This window comes from Apium graveolens, chromosome 10 (assembly GCF_009905375.1).
Source record: "Apium graveolens cultivar Ventura chromosome 10, ASM990537v1, whole genome shotgun sequence".
Lineage (NCBI taxonomy): Eukaryota > Viridiplantae > Streptophyta > Magnoliopsida > Apiales > Apiaceae > Apium > Apium graveolens.
Window position 1 is genome coordinate 54651642 of NC_133656.1, and position 6868 is coordinate 54658509.

A 6868-nucleotide genomic window follows, 5' to 3' on the forward strand; every position below is an offset into this window, starting at 1 on the left:
TGATAGTGTGTCATACTAAGCTCTAGGTGCATGTTTTAGTCCATATAGAGCCTTGAGTAACTTATACACAAAATTTGGAAATTTTGGATCCTCAAAGCCAGGAGGCTGTTGCACATAAACTTCTTCTTCTAGCTCACCATTCAGAAATGCACTTTTGACATCCATTTGATATACTTTAAAATTTGAATGTGCAGCAAATACTAGAAAAATTCTTATAACTTCAAGTTTTGCAACATGAGTAAAAGTTTCATCATAATCAATTCCTTCTTCTTGTGAGTAGCCTTTTGCAACCAACCTTACTTTGTTTCTGGTAACTATACCATTTTTATCCATTTTGTTCCTAAACACCCATTTTGTTCCTAAACACCCATTTTGTTCCAATAATGCTTATATTCTATGGTTTAGGAACTAACTTCCAAACTTTGCTTCTTTCAAACTGATTCAGCTCTTCCTGCATGGCAGATATCCAGTGAGGATCTAGTAGAGCTTCATCAATTTTCTTAGGCTCTACTTGAGACAGAAAACATTCATGTAGGCACTCATTAGCAGTTGCACTTCTAGTCCTCACACCAGCAGTAGGATCACTAATAATTGCTTCTCTAGAGTGACTTCTATCCCACTTCCTTGTGTAAGTTTGTTGACTTATGCCTTCATCATTTTCTTCATTATTGGTATGACTGGTAGATCCTTCTTCTCTTTTTCCCCCCTGAGTTTGTGCTATCAAATTCAGGTGTTTGAGATGAGCTTCCATTCCCATGATTTTCCTGTTCAGTAGTCTCTTCATTCATTAACTGTTGTGCATTAACTTCATCTTCTCCATCAGAATCAGTATCAATGTTGAGGTTTTCAAATGCAAGGGCTTCAGCTTCATTACCATCAAAGCATTCCAAGCCTGGACACTTGTCATCATCAAAGGTCACATATGTGCTTTCCATTATCTTCTTTTGATCAATCATATAGACTTTGTAGGCTGTTCTATCCAGTGAATATCCCAGAAAAATTGCTTCAAAAGCTTTTGAGTCAAATTTTCCCACATATTCAGAGTTGTCTTTCAAAATGTAATACTTGCTTCCAAACATATTGAGATGCTTTATAGTAGGCTTTCTCTTAGACATGATTGAGTAGGGTGACTTTCCCTGTGCCTTGTTAATGAGATATCTGTTCTGAGTATAACATGCAGTGTTGCCAACCTCTTCCAAGAAACTTGTTGGCAACTTGGCATCTTCCGGCATTGTTCTAGCAGCTTCAACAAATGTTCTGTTCTTTCTCTCAACTACTCCATTTTGTTGAGGTGTTCTGGAAGCTGAGAATTCTTGAATAACGCTTTTGCCTTTGCAGAATTCACTTAATGTAACATTTCTGAATTCTATTCCATTGTCACTTCTCAGTCTTTTCACACAATTATAATCTTCAGCCTGTCTTTCTATCTTCTTGATGTGCTCAATTATGATATGTGGAGTTTCATCTTTAGAGTACATGAACTCTACCCAAGTGTATCTTGAGAAATCATCCACAATAACAAGTGCATATCTGTTCCTAGGAATTGATAAGACATTCATTGGCCCAAAAAAGTCCATGTGAATAAGTTGCAAGGGTGCACTAATAGAATTTACAGTTTTTGACTTGTGACTAGATCTTTTCATCTTTCCTTTCTGACAAGCTTCATAGACTTCAACTTGAGCAAACTCCAGCTTGGGCATGTCTCTCACTAACTCCTTTTTGACTAAGTTGTTAATTGCCTTGAAATTCAAGTGAGACAGCTTCTTATGCCATAGATTGCTTTGTTCTTTTGATGCCTTGGTGTAGATGTTAGGGCGAAAACACGCAATAAACTTCATGCAAGTATACGCGTTCGCAAGTAGTATAAGATATAAATCAGATTCGTTCCCACAAAGACTGGTTTAGGTTAAATTCAATTTATGCACCTATGCAACAATATATGGTTATCTCTCAATGCAAAGATAAATAACAAATTGGGTTTTTATTAAACTAAGAGATTATACTAAATAACATTAACTAAGAAAATTGAGGTTGAATTACTATATATGACAAACATGGGATTCTAACTTCATTACTACTTCATTCAATCGCCTTATTGTTCTTAACCTTAGCATGTGATGGTAATGACACTAATCAGATAACACGAAACTGATAAACGCCAACTTTCGTTGCACGAGTACCATTCTACCAGACATCCACAAAAGAATAGAAGCTGAACAGGCACCAATTATATTGAGCCCCTATATGTCTATAGAATTTGACAACATAACAATTTAAGCATAAGTTATCTATCTTGATTACATAGGGCAAGTAAAACGGTTAAAATTACCTACGAATCATGCGTAACAAATACATGAACCTATGCTAGCATGGCAAGTTCTAAACCTCTATATTCACTGTCACTTCAATAGAGATTAACACGCTATCTTATATGTTAGCTATGCACATAAAACGAATAAGCACAACCAATACCAGGATATCAATCAATCACTACACTCCAAGATATCAAAACAAATTAATTATTGAAATCCATAAGTAAATCCGCTAGAATCCCATGATAACGATCAGCCCATAATTGAACTCATCGTCACCATGGGTTCCAATGAAAGTATGGTATAAAATAAGGTCTTAATAAACTGAATAATAATCAAGGTACGAATAAACGAGATCTAGGTTCAACAAGAATGAAAACGAGCATCCAAAGTTACAACTAATTCAAATAATCACAAGTTGAAAGCAAGATCTTCATTTTCGGATTTGTTCTGTGCTTCTAGGTCTTCTGCTTGGTATCCCAATCTTCCCGGATGATGAAAACCCTTATACGCCCATAGTGGACCCGGACCCTTAAAATTGTCAAATTCCACTCAAAAAAGGCCTTTTCAGCGAAATCAGCGGCCAGCCGCGCCTCGGGCGGACGCTCAGCTCCCCGGGCGGGCGCCTCAGCTCCCGGGCGGCCGCTCAGCTCTCCGGGCGGGCGCTTGGAGCCTGTCTGGAAATTTTTTTGATGAATCTTGTTTTGGCTATAACTTGAGTTCTACTCGTCAAAATTAGGCGATTCAACTACCCACGCGAAGCTATTGAGATTATCTACAACTTGACAATGGCCTGGGCTTTCAATTCTGATTACTTTTTATCATATTTCCTTTAAAAGCTCTTTTATTCATATAACTGATACCTGAAATGTAATAACACAAAAACACATCAAAAACCAACAACTTGAGTCCAAAACACCAATTTAAGCTTGTAATAAAGAGTTCCAAGTGGATATAAAATCCACTTATCATACCCCCAAACTTGAATCGATGCTTATCCTCAAGGACAAACAGACTCAAAACTACAAAACAAACCTAATGCATGAATGCAACTACGTGAATGCAACTAAATGATAATGCAATCGATCCCCTCATAATAACCATAACCAAATGAATAAGACAATGCCTCTAAGAATGCAATAACTTGAAACAGAGTTCGAATAAATCCCACAAACCAACTCACAAACCAGAAACGTATGTGTGTGGATGCTTAACAGATATACTCTCGATACTAGATCAATAACCATAACTTATCTATCATCGAAACAATCAATAGTTTATAAATAGAATAGACAATAAACGCATTATGATTCACAACACCTCCTTTCTACTAGAGTTATACAAGGATTCACATTATTATCAAACACATAGCAAAGATGCTTATTTGACCGTGCAATGAATGAGGTCCCAAAAGACTTATGCAATAATACCCATGTAGCGAGCGTTAGGTTAGCGGATCCCAGACTATAAAAGCCTTAGGTCACTAGGCACAAAGTCCCCTACAACTTAATAACTCGAGTATTAAAGAGCTCACTCTTGATCAATTATGCATAAACATTTACTTTTTTTCTTTCTTTTTTTTTCTTTTTTTCAATAATTTCTGAATGAGTGCGTTTCGCTCCATCTCATTCAACCCTAGACTACTCAAAAAAATATGAGCCGGCTACTAGCCATTTGACGCCTAGCCTTACAACTAGCAATGAAATCCAAGTTTTTCTCCAGATAAAAAAAATCAGTGTTTTTACGTCATTACGAGAATATCACAAATTCTAAATATAACCAAGTGATTAAATCTCAACAACAAACAAGTATGGTCATGATCTAGATCAAAAGCAACCCTATAAGACTTTGTGAAAATATTTATTTCTGGCATGCAAATCAATTCATTAAGACTTAAACATCCCTCTATTCGTCATCACCACACTGAAATCAACATCAACTTATCAAATATCATAGTTCATCTTAAGGGATCATGCTAAATATGCATGCAAATGCAACTATATAAAATCACATAAAACAAACAAATATGTCCTAAATGAACAATCATGCACAAATATGAATGAACTAGAACTAAACATGCAATATGAATCTATATGAATCTATATGGACACACACTACTAATCCTTACATTATCACCCCCAAACTTAAAATTTTCAATATCCTCAGTGAAGGTAATAATAAGGATTTCAGGCATACCTAGTCATCGGAAAGATCACCCTCTTCGGGTGGAGGATCAGGTGGCCAATCAACCTCGCCAGTAGTGTCTCGGAAAATAGTACCGAAAGCGTGTGTCAAATCTTCAGCAAAATGATGGTGAATGTCGTGCATGGCCTCCATACGCCTAGACACTCGCCTGTACTGCTCATCACCAACACCAGTCCTATCAACTACCTGTGGCGCATGAGAAGAACCCTCTGTAGGCACCAGAAGATCCGTCCAGCCACTCTCTACATCATCAAAAATATATCCCAACCCTTTATCATGGGGTGCACCTAAGAATGAATAACTCAAGTGATCTGGCAGTCCGTTGAGCTCAAGTGTGGGAGCTTCTTGAATAAATGGTTCAAAACGCTCCTCAGAAAATTAACTCTGCTAACCCAAGAGAATCGAATGGCACATCCAACTTCCTCTTCCACGGAGGTGCATTCAAAACCTGCAGTTGCTCTACTTTAAAACAATCCTCTTTAGCTGTGGGTAACTTTATTTCCTTGAACACATTAAAAGTGACCTTTTGATCGTAAACCTTCATCGAAAGCTCTCCTTTATGCACATCGATCATAGTTCGGCCTGTAACCAAAAATGGTCTTCCCAAGATAATGGGAATCTTCTTATCTTCCTCGAAATCAAGAATTACAAAGTCAGCAGGAAAGATGAGTTTATCCACCTTGACTAAGACATCCTCCAGTATACCTTGTGGATAAGCAATGGAATGGTCAGCTAGTTGCAATGACATGTATGTTGGTTTCGGATCAGGCAGACCAAGCTTCTTGAAGATAGATAAGGGCATCAGATTGATGCTAGCTCCTAAATCATATAAACTCTTGTCGAACGATAAGTTTCTGATGGTGCAAGGAATAGTGAAGCTTCCAAGATCTTTAAGCTTCGGAGGCAACTTCTGTTGCAGTACAGCGCTGTATTCCTCCGTTAGAGCAACGGTCTCTAAGTCATCGAGCTTTACTTTCTTGAACACCTCCAAAAACTTCTCAAACTGCTTATTCGGCTTTTTCTTCTATAGCCTCTTAGGAAAAGGAGGTGGAAGATAGATCTGTTTCTCCCCTGTATTACCCTCAGGAGGAGTGTGTTCCACAGTAGTCTTCCTTGGTTCCATCTCTACTTCCTTCTGCACATCTTCTTCAGCCACAACTGCATTTTCTGAATCTTAAAATTTTTCAACTCTTCGTCTTGATGAATTTGGGGGCTAACAACCTTTCCAGACCTTAAGGTGATGGCGTTCACATGTTCTTCAACTTCCCACTTTCCTGGATTGGCTTCTGTATCACTAGGAAGCATTCCTGGTGGTCGATTCAATAAGGCATTAACAATTTGCCCTATTTGGTTCTCCAGAGTCTTGATAGAAATAGCCTGGCTTTGGCATATAAGAGCCTGGTTTTTGCACATAAGCCTCAACTCCTCCAATTCAGATTTTTCATTCGAAGATAGACCTGCATCATGATTTTGTTTTTGAATTTGGAGTTGTTGTTTTGGTGCAATTTGTTGCTGAAAAGCAGGAGGGTTGAATAGCTTATTTCCAAACTGCTGGTACGGCTGTTGCATCGCATTCTGATTGTTGCTCCAGCTGAAGTTAGGATGATTCCAGTTGTCATGATGATAAGTGTCTGGAACTGGTTGTTGTGATCTCTGAAAGTTGCTCACAAACTGAGCTGATTCACTAGATATAGCGCATTGCTCTGTCACATGCGGACCTGCACACAGCTCACAAACACTAATTATCTACTTAACACCATAGTTAGCCAGAGAATCGATCTTCATAGACAACGCCTTTAGTTGAGCAGTGATAGCCGTAGCTGTATCCACCTCAAGAAGTCATGCTACCTTGCTCTGTGGCAGTCTCTGGGCTGGATACTGATATTCATTAGTAACCATCAGTTCAATTAGATCATAAGCTTCCTCATAGCTCTTCGCCCATAATGCTCCGCCTGCTGCTGCATCGAGCATGGGCCTGGACTGTGCTCCCAACCCATTGTAAAAACAAGTGATGATCATCCAATCATGCATTCCATGATGAGGACACTTCCTAAGCATCTCCTTGTAGCACTCCCAAGCTTCATATAAAGATTCTCCTGATTGCTGCGCAAATTGAGAAATAGCATTTCTGAATGTAGCTGTCTTCGCCATAGGGAAGAATTTAATGAGAAACTTTTGAGCAAGATCTTCCCAAGTAGCAATCGAACCCGATGGGTAGAGAGTGTAACCAACTCTTAGCCTTGTCACTCAGAGAGAATGGGAACAGTCTCAGCTTCACAGCATCTTCAGAAACACCATTAAACCTGAAGGTGTCGCAGATCTCTATGAAATCCCTAATGTGTGTATTGGGA

General features: G+C 38.6%; 1 non-coding gene across 1 annotated transcript; it reads left to right on the plus strand.

The window, feature by feature from the left end:
* Positions 1 to 6546: 6546 nt before the first annotated feature.
* On the plus strand, positions 6547 to 6653 carry LOC141694679 (small nucleolar RNA R71). Its single transcript, XR_012563965.1, has one exon. It is a non-coding gene; the product is annotated as a small nucleolar RNA R71 (small nucleolar RNA).
* Positions 6654 to 6868: the final 215 nt, after the last annotated feature.